Genomic DNA, 10819 nt, shown 5'->3' on the forward strand with positions numbered 1-10819 from the left:
GTGTGCAGTCTGGATAAGTTGCTCTGGTCATGAGCACTCAATTAAAACTTCTGCATATTTAGCTGCAGCAGACAGTGTCATAATGATTGTAAAGACTATGCAGAAAGCTTTAGGCCACCCTACATATCAGATCAGTTTTATATTGCATCCCTTATGGTGCATCTCTTATTTGAGTAGGCATAATAACAATTGGTAATGCTTCCTTACACATTTAATATTTTTCTTTTTTTCTTTTGGAAGAGCAACCTTGGAAGAATAATCTACAACAGTGCTCCTACCTTCTCTTTCACCGTCTCCCCATTTCTTTTCTACACTTCAACTTCATTATACGCACTATTTTACTCTCCTCTTCATCCTACATTGAGGGTGTGGGAAAGTGAGCTAAAGGTGCATAAAGATTGCTGTGCCGAACTTAATTGCGGCACTGACGAAGACAAATCTTTGTCAAAAGGTTCACTCCAGCTACATTCTCCCTCCAAACACTGTTTATCACTTCAAGCCTTCATATTCCTGTGAGCTTTTGTCTTGTTTAACAGTTGTAACAGTCATACTATTTATTACTATCAATAGCCAGCATACATTTAGCACTGCAAAGGGCTGTTTAGAAGACGTGCGAGTTTCTACTTCCCTTATGATAAATACTCCAGACATTCAGTCTCTATTTTATGAAAATCTTTCAAACATTGCCAGTGATGGCCACCATATGGGTTAATGTCGGCATGGGACTGAGGCTTTCCCGCAAAAAGAACAGTTATGTTTTGCTCATATCATGTGACTGGCAGTTTCTGCTGTAATTTTTGCACTTGTCAACTGCACTGTGAAGAGTTCATTTCTGTGAATATGTGCTGGCCTGATTCTTCTTGTTCACGCATTTCAGATCTTGTGCTATGAGATGAGGAGGTGTAAAATAAAAACACCGTGTAGATTTCACAATGCCTTTAAGAAACCACGCAAAGCTTGGAGATGAAGCATTACATGCAACTTGAACCAAGTGTCTGGACACAGTGAGTGAAAGTTGTTTTGCCATGAGCGAGGGTGTCGGTGTTACTTGTAACTACTTTAAATAAAAGTTTGTTTCAAAACAGTGGCTCAACTCTGTGTTCCCCCGGTAAAAAACAAAACCATTGGGATTTCCAATTCGCTTTTTAAACATAATTGACCTATATGAATAAAAAAAAACTTGAGGAATCAAGATATAAGCTTACCATACCATGGAAACACTTGAAACTCCTTTTGAGAAGCTTACTCATACACGAACACACTATAGCAATTATTTTCAATCATATACTCACAATTTGCCGCGTCACCACGTCAAGTTTCAAGGCAGATTTTTTTTTAGACTCCAGGAAGCTATATGCTTAATTCTATCCATTGTTTACTGCATTGCATTTGATTTTCTATAACAAATAAAATTGAATTCTCAATTGATTGCGCCGACGCTCACGTTATAATTGTATGCTATTATTATTGACTAGTCATATATATTCTTGGGGGGTGGGGGGCTGCACTGGTGGCGTTCTACGAATTTGCGCCGCGTGTTTGTGCGGGTAAGCTTAAGCGCAGAATTTTTTTAGCGTGTTATGAAAACAATGCACTGCAGGTATTTTAATTAATGCAACGAGCTGTATGAAATATCGGTCAAGGGGTTGGAAACGTCGTTATAGAGAATCCCGACGATTTTCTTTTGCGTGTGTGTATTTGGAGTTGATGCAGTTTTCTTTATTTATTTTGGCTACATTGCGCCAATTGCGCTTCCATAGAATAAGGAAACGCGCTTCCACGCGCTTGCCGACTCGATCGCAAGGGGACAGCCTGATCAACATCAATATCAGCAGCAATGGCGGATTTGCGCTTGCCATGGCGCTTGCAAAGTTTTCAATAGTTTTCGCCTTTTAAGTGATGCTTTTGCTATTTTAACGTGTGGAGGTTCATTGTACGTCTGTTTTTTCAAGTTTGGCATGTGTTTTAACACATGTGAAGGTGTAGTCTTTTCTTCTTCAGCGGATATTTGTACAAGACCCTGTTCACCGTCTATCAGGTAAGATGTGTACTACGTATGCTACACGCAATCGTAGTGCTTCACTACAAAGTTAAGCATGAGCGGTACACAAAATTCACAAGTTCTTAGTATTGCCAAGAACAACCATTGCTTGGTGAAGTTCTCACAGGCGTTGTAGAAGTTGTTGGGCGCGGCAGTGCTGAACGTAGCGTTAGCGGCTTAAATCGTGTTTTTTACTAGTAACAACGTGTCACTATTTCATATTATTGGCGGCGTCTCCAGGACACCAAATCGATAACGGGGACACCAGAGCTAGAACGCGGACTCGTCCATGGGTTGGGGCTCGCCGAGGCCTGCGCGTGCTAGTAGTATATCTATGATGACACGTAGGCTGTGTGTAAGTCGTACTTTCCGAATTTTCTGACGTATTTTAAGATCAGCTGTCCGCTTTCGCGGACAAGGCTGGAGTCAGGGTGGTCCGTGAGTTGGAGCAACATAACCTGCTTCCAGTTTAGGAAAGCCCTGCTTCCAGTTTTGATCCCTCCGCTGCCCCTTGGGTACCCTGCCGCCTCCTTGATTATATTCTAATGCTCTCCTGAGGCCTCTGTTTGCCGGTTACATGTGCCCTCCTGGAGCGGTACTCACTACAACACCAGTCAGAACCTTGCCCATTGGTTTGCCTATGTGTGGCCGCAAATATCTGAAACTTAATGCCAGTGCAACAGGTTTGTTGGCAAGGGTGTCAGATCGTTGCTTTGTGTTGAATCGGCCTTTTCTCAATTCTTAAGAATTTAATTGGAATGGACCTGACCAGTGCTGCTCTGTGGTGCTTGCCACCAGTCCCTTGGACAGGGAAGACATATGAGAATCCCTGTGCATACACTTTATATGCAGTGGTGTGACCGCTTCCTTTGGGAAACTACCACGTTAGCGATATTGTGAGCGCAATGTGACTTTCCTTCATCTTCCTCATCCGTACGTAGTGTGTGTCGCTTCTTCCTCGCCATAGCTCTAGCTCGGCAAGAATAAAGCGGTTCCTTAGAAGTGGTGGAGGTGCTGGGGTTCTGCATACCAAGGACGTATAAGGTAACAGTGTTTGTGCCTTTAATATGTCGCATTCGATCATTTTGAGACGTGGTGGTGTTCATGCGTTAGCACAGTGCAAGGACATCCACAATGTAAGAGGTACATGATTCTCGAATTTTATACTCTCTCCGGGCTTTTCTCACGACCTCAGCACAAGTAGTGGGAGCATCAAAAAACTGACAAAGCTGGTGCATGAATGTTGCCCAGTCAAAAAGATCTGGCTCTTGGATCAAAGCCAATTTTTTTTTTACATTGTAGAGGCAGACGGGCATGCAAAAAGGAAGAGAAGAAAAAAAGGAAAGAAAAGACTGGGCTTGTCATGCGAGTGTGACGTGAACCCTTGGCTCCGTCATGGGGGAAGATGAAGAAGGAAGATCACTTGGAGGCAAAGGGGTTGAGTGCTGTTGCTTTTAGCACTCGCCTCCTGGCAGCGTGAAAATGCAACATTTCAATTTCTTCCATTTCCTTTAATAATGAACTAATTAGAAATATTTGTTTGAGAAAATGCTCCCTTGACGGCTTCCAACGTACCAATGTACCTATAACTAAAATTTGCCATGGTGCTTAATGAGAGGGGCTTTTTCAGCCCAAATTAGATCCTGCAGACTATAGTACTGTAAGGAAAATATGGTACATGGAACTGTAAAATTTAATTTTCCACAGCAATTTCTACCTGTGCAGTTGGAGTTGGCTTTGTCACAGCATAGATGTGAGGACCGTGAAACAACCTTTATTCCCTAAAGATCCTGTCCTGTAGTATATTTGAGCATTTACATAAAGGCATGGAGACCCTCAGTGTGTTGCAAACTAAGTGGCGGCATATAGGTGGTGTGTGCTGCCTGTAGGGATGCCACTGTAAGCCATCTATGTATTGGCGGATTTCTGAATTGTGGATGGGAGAAGGCTCATGGCTGTTTTGCCTTTGCACCAAGCACTGCAGAGCACAGTGCTGCAATTTTCTCTTTGTGCAGTTGGAAGAAAATTATTCCTGCAATGGCAGCGACTACACAGAAAATGCACCCTACAAGAGTGGACAGAGTTCCAATGTGACTGTGGTTTGAAATGGTCCGGCCCCTGTGTATACAAGCACCGATTTTCCCAGACAAGTGTGACAGTGCCTGGCTTTGAATGCAGTGTGCTGCTTCATAAATATTGCAGTTGCCCAGCGCTAAGCTGCCTGGATTATGTGGTTGCCATAATGACTTCTCTGTACCTGTGGGACAAATATTTGAACTCGAAATAGCGACAGCAGCCATGCATTTCCTGCTGACATAGAATTAGGTTCCACAATGTCATCTGATGGATACACATGCTGTGATGTGGTTGGTGTGGCCATGCTCTTTTTTCCTCCCTTCAAATATGCTGGTGAACTGCCACTAGTTACAGATGTCTGCAAGGAGTGCGCACTGTGTGAGTGCTGCACATGAATTGAAATTACGACCACCACAGTGATGATAAAGAACACATTGAAAAGTAATCTGACAACACTTATTAAGACTGTCTACAAGTTTTCTGTGAGAGATTTCCTCAGGGTTGACAAAAACCATCTTAGGGATCATTTAATGGGGTGTTACCGCCCACATTATGAGATGAAAGAAAAGGAAGCCATTAGGATTTCTCTGGCGGTGCAAGGTGCTCTAATAGATGGCTTTGAATTGCAATAGACATAAATATTATCATTCTATCTGTCTGGGCACAACTTCTTCGCCAACCTCTCTGTCATCTCTGTAGCACATTAATCTGGGATAGTAACTCACTCTGACGCAGGAGATGAAAGTGCATGCCAGGCATGCTGACCACACTGACTTGGAGAGTGCCACTTTCTTAAATGTGGCAAAAGTCTGTGTTTTGGGCGAAATAAGAGCTCATAGGCAATTTTCATCTGTGATAAACAGAAATAAGTGCTGCCAGTGGTCAGACGTCATTGAGGTCGAGCTTCTCAAGCAAGTGGATGCCATCGAGAACACCAAAAAGGCCAGTGATAGCCATTGTGCAGCAGATTCAGATGGTAAGGTCCAGCCGGGGTTTCTCTGCACAAGGTCACCAAGTGGAATTCCTAAGTAACGGATATTTTTTCCCCTAAACTGCTACCCTAGAGTGGCCGGAACATGCACCGTTCGATCCAAGCACGCAGCTGTTATCAAAGTTTAGTTTAGTCAATTATTGAGGCTTAAAATGGTTTTAATGAATGTACATTAGGAAACAATTGTGAAATAATGTAAAAAAATTTGAACTGTGTTGACTCTTTGATGGCATACTGTTGCTAATCCTGAAGTTACATCCTCAAATGACTTATGCTCCAGGTATTTGAGCAAAACTATGGGTGTGGAAATATGAATTTTTCAATTTCAAAGCTAATTCGAATAATGAAACCTAAGTGCGAAGCGAATATTTTTCGAATATGAATACTACTGGTATTGCAAAAATCCATTTTTTTTTTCACCAACCAGAGGTGCAAAATTGTTTACTGCATAGCAAATAATGTACAGGGATATTATGCTTCGTGGTTAACAAAATTCTCTAATACAACACTTTTGTTTGACAATGTCATAACTGTAGTTACGTAATGTTTCATGAAGCAAGGACAACAGCTCCACATGTTCAAAGAGCAGTGACACCTAGTGTATGTCACCATCGATTCAGACATCGAAAAGAGCTGCTTAGAGTGTCTGGTATCAGCAGGTCGCTTTTCACAAGCTGAACCAACAGTGGGCACCACACTTACACCATCACTCAAACGGATCTTCTTTTTGGCCCAAAATGTCATCATGGAAATATCTTTGAACCTGCGATTGTGGCAGTGAAAATTTCTGCCACGAGTGAAAATTTCTGCTGGGTGATAAGCTAATCAGTCTTTCCGCAGTGCTGATGTGGAAGTGGCCCGTTCAGAAGCTTTTGTTGTTGAACGCATACTTGGGTTCCTTGGTGTTGAAATTATCCTTCCTTTCTCTAAATCCAAGGGCGAGATCTTGCATTCTGAATGTTTGCTTGCGCTCTCATTATTCGCCTTCACCGTGCTTTCGTCAGCGGTCATCTGCTTGGTGAAGCGGGAGCGCCTATTGAACACTGCCTACTCACTGATGTAGAAGGTGAAGCAAACAGTCAGAAAGCTAGAAGCTTGCGCAATCTCATCCCAGGTTTTCAATCCAGTTTGACATTGAAGCATCCTGGTAGTATTAAAGTACTTGAGAATGAGGTTCCAGAAGCATTGCCAAGTTTGGCACTTGGTGAAATTTGTAGTTTGGAAACAATTTAGGCTCTTAGCGAGATTAGCAGTGAACAGAGGTTTTCACATGGCGATTGGTGTTGTCCAAATGCATGAAGAGGTCACAGTACGAGTACTTAAGCTGATAGTGTCGGGTAACCATAAGCAGCAGCAGGGGCCCCGTGACAGTGTCCCCTTTAACTTCAGATATGCTTCACTGCATGATGATAAATATGCTTCGCCGCATAACACGACTCTGCTGCTGTGAAGGTGACTTAAATCGACAACAGCCGAGAAGGTGCAAATAGCACTGCGCTGCCTGGTCCTTGCTGTTGGCCTTTTCTTCTTTTCACAGTGTCCTTACTGTAAGTGCACTCCAGAATTACAATGCAGGAATATGCATGTGTGCACAAGCTTTCATTCAAGAGTAACTCATGATCATAAGTTACGTCATCATGGTTTCGTACCATGTCACGGCATCATAAGCGAGACATAATAAAGGGGGACTCAGAGACTAATCTTTTGTGCGAGATTGTGCTATCCTTGCTGCACACAGTGCAATATTATATGACTCTCATGTCTATGGTGGCATTGTCGATTATGAATGTTTCCTTACTGCGTTAAAAAAATGTGTAGTGCATCTTTCAGATAATAATGGCATTATAGCTTCAGAGTTGTTCAAGTTTGGGGTACTTGTTCACTAAAAGTACACTATTAGAAAAGCTTTAGAATGTCTAGGTCATAATTGCATTTGAAGAACTGCAAGTCTTCCTACACATAGCAATTGGTAGCTTACTGTACGATGTTGAAGGTGGTTTTTATTCATAGGCCCTATGCAGAGAGCAGCAACAATGCCTGGCATGTGACCAGGGTTCGTAACAGTGTTTGCATTTCCAGTGCTCGTAACTGATTCCAGTCTTAATGCATAAATTTGCTTTATGAATTCTTTGTAGACAGAAGGTGCTTGAATATTGGTTGCATGAAATGCTCCAATGCACACTGTATACGTACAGGGTGTCTTTTATTACCGTACAGATTTTCTTGTTTCAAAGTTATGAGCGCGGCAAATGTGGCATTCTTGCAGAGGAATTCCTCTATTTTGGAACTCCACAAATTTGGAGGCAGTCACATTTTAATGCACTCTCATTTCTTACAAATCTTGAAAGTTGCACCTAATTCAAGATATTCATCATTGAATTTCACTGGTAAATCGAGGCAATATTGGAACCGAGTGTGCTGGGAGCGCAGAAAAGAAGGTCCCGCTATCTCATCAGATGGAAACATCTTGGCCAGTCATTGTAGCTGCTGATACGACACACTTTGCCTGGCAAGCATGTGCGTCAGTGTACCATGTCAGGCTATCATTTAAGCTTTGTCCCACACTTCTTGACAGGGCACTGCCGCCTGATGTGGAGGAGGATGCACCAAGTTTTGATTGTACTCAATTGAGCGCGATAATCAATATTTCAGAATAAGTGCAATTTTCGAGATTTAGAAAAAGAAAGGGTGTGCGTTCACATGCGACTGCCTCCAAATATGCCATTTAGAAGGCTGCCGCCAAGTTACTAATAAAAAAAGTGACTGAATTTTTCAAAATTAATTTTCTGAAACTAGCATTAGCAGCAAAGTGTGTCCACCTCACCTAGAAACTCCTTTGTAAAAACGCCGGGCTCTCCGTGCTCAAAACTTTTTGCTAAATATCAGCATGGTTAAAAAAAAAACTAGATATGCATAATTGTTAATGTATGAAAATCGTACACTATTACTTTTCAAAATTTTTGTCCTTCTATGCAACACCAGAAAAATTGGAAATAGAAGCTTCAGGTGACCTATCTGATGTGCAAGTTGCATGGCCATATTATTGTTTTAATTTTTCGCTATTACCTTTTACTGTGATGTCGCCACTGCAGCAGCTCGATGGCTGTGGCTTTTCATTCCAGGTCACAAAGCTGCACCCAGGTAGAGGCAGAATCCAAAAATGCTTGTGTACTTAAGTATAGCTGCACATTACAGAAGCCGAGGCCCTCAAGATTTATCCGTAGCCCTCGTGTTCCATATTTTTTATTGGGATTGAAGAGTAATGTTTGTGCTGTATCCCTCTATTTCAGACTAAATAATGTGCATGCAAAATTATATCTTCATTACTTTACACCATAGCACCAATATCTGTTGTGCGTTGATTTTCTGATGTCCTTGCATTTCCTATAGCAAGGATTTTTAAAAATCAGCCACAAAAGAAAAAAATGAATGGTCAAGGAACCAAGTGGTGTGTAGCAGCTCCCTTCTTTTTTTAATTGGCGACAAGTTTTGCACTCTTGTGTTAGCAACACTGTTTCGCCAATTGTGTACTTCAAAAGAAGTGTTACCTTTCTGCTTTGGAACTTTGTGGTTTTGTTCTGCCAGCTGCTTGACCAAGACAAGCAAAATGTACTTTGGATATTCCACAAATTCATTCTGTATGCATTTGGTACAATAAAATTTGTTTCAAGAATGGACAAATGCAGTGATGGTTAATGCCGATTTTGGTTTCATGCTTCATTAATTTTCTCAGCCCCAAAGAAAGCATGCGAGGTTCGAAAATGTATCATGTGACAAGGTGCTGGCCTGCCATGACATTAGTGCACTCTGTCTAGAGAACTGATTAATGCTGCACATACATTGAACATGGTGGCCATGACCATCCCTCATGAATTGGTATTCCCTGCCTAAACCACCTCACCAACACAGCCTATTAACAGCAAGAAAGCTGACTGGCCTTCCAAGAATTTCTATGCACTATTTATTAGTATCGCCCATTGAAATTGCTCCATTGCTTTGCTGACAATTGTCTTGACAAAAGTGGAAGCCGAATCGGTTGAGTTCAATCAGTTTTATTTACATACAACCTATTATAAAGTGGACCTTTCTTCGCCTCTTCAACTGTTCCCACAGCTGCTGCTGCCATCTTGCACGCCACATGGTAGGTGCATGGGAGGATTTTCCAAGGAACTCTGGAAAGCTGTAATCAGATTGTGGGCAAAGTTAAAAACTTAAATACAAAAAGGGTGTAGAGTATTGTAACCTTGTACATGTTGATCACACATGTTTCAGCTACAGCTGTAAGTGCCTTGTCTCATCAACCAAGCTACAGTTCTTGCAACGTTACACTTTGTGATACTCAGTATGAATTGATAAGACTAGCTGCTATTCTAGTGGTTGTGCAGGCCACAAGGGAACAGTGCCTGGCCTTTGTGCTTGTATGTGTCAATTTCTCTCTTTCAGTCTCGCCCAAGCCACACCAAAATGCTATCCACAAGTGTTGTGCCAAAATGGCCTGGCAACATTTCGTATTAAGCCGTTTGACCTATTTATTGCACTGATGCACAAAGTGCAACCAAATGAAGGAAATGATATCGCCTAGGTGATTAGTAAATTACCCTTCTAAAATACCACAAGTGCAACTTTGCTGTGGCAAGAGCCTTAGCAAAAACATGAGACACTCAAAAATGAAGGAAAAGCGACACCTTCAAGTTCCTGCACCAACTCACCGTGACAAGCACGAATTTTGACAGTGTCTGCTTGAGCTTAGTTATTTCGAGATACATGCAGTTGAATGCTTTTACAAGCATTGAGATGCCCCACTATGCTAGCTTGCCTTTTATGGCTATAGTTATGGCTATAGAAAGCCATATACTGCCACAAGTCTGCCTATTCTTCCGATTGGAATCTATATTGAAGCTGCTTTGAGCAATGGGCAGTATTCTATTTCAGCGCAAATGATACATTGAGAGTAGTGTGCCTGGAAGGAATAGGCAAAAGCATTGCAGAAGCTGCACACTTTGTGCTCGCTGAATGATCATACGAGAAGGTAACGATGCCATCAGAAAGCATCCTTCGTATAGAGTCTCTTTAAAAGAAAAACACTACAACTAGACATGGTGACAGTTGTGGTGGCAAACTAAAAATATTATGATAGTTCAAGGTGTGGTATGGCATGTTTATGCTATTTCTGAAAAAATAAACACGGCAAGTGTGTCCATGCCAGCAATTGACACAGGATGTGCAGATGCAAAGCTGCAATACAGCACCACGGCGTCAAAACGACAGTATGCAAGTGGTGGTCCAGCATCAAAACTTCAATGTCCCTACACTGCAACACTGGGAGGCCATGCTGCATGACAGAAGCCTGGGTGGCCAGCAGGCGCTACTCTGTCGGGCACAGGACGTGGCAGCAACTATTTCTCCTAAGGATTAAATAAACGGATTTCTCTACGTCACCCGCTATGCGATGCGCCATGCGAGGGAATGACAGTGCCACTACTCTCACAGGATATGGATGGTGCACAACACCACCTTGAGCATCGGAGTGCACGTCTGCCTGTGAGCTCTGTACTACAAACACAAGTGGTGCATGCAAGGTAACATTTAACATATCACTGCCAAATGCCATCAATGAACAGAAGCAGCAAAGAAAGCTGGTTACATATTCTTCAGTGTGTCGGATCTGCATATTTTTTACATCCTGTCTGCAAGCCGCATTGTTCATTTGT

At 42.2% G+C, this 10819-nt stretch overlaps 1 long non-coding RNA gene across 1 annotated transcript; it reads left to right on the forward strand.

Moving 5' to 3' along the window:
- The first annotated feature begins 1557 nt into the window (after positions 1-1557).
- Positions 1558-8852, forward strand: LOC142568478 (uncharacterized). Its single transcript, XR_012825440.1, has 3 exons — positions 1558-2038; positions 3009-3085; positions 3344-8852. It is a non-coding gene; the product is annotated as an uncharacterized LOC142568478 (long non-coding RNA).
- Positions 8853-10819: the final 1967 nt, after the last annotated feature.

This window comes from Dermacentor variabilis, unplaced genomic scaffold (assembly GCF_050947875.1).
Source record: "Dermacentor variabilis isolate Ectoservices unplaced genomic scaffold, ASM5094787v1 scaffold_19, whole genome shotgun sequence".
NCBI classification, from domain to species: domain Eukaryota; kingdom Metazoa; phylum Arthropoda; class Arachnida; order Ixodida; family Ixodidae; genus Dermacentor; species Dermacentor variabilis.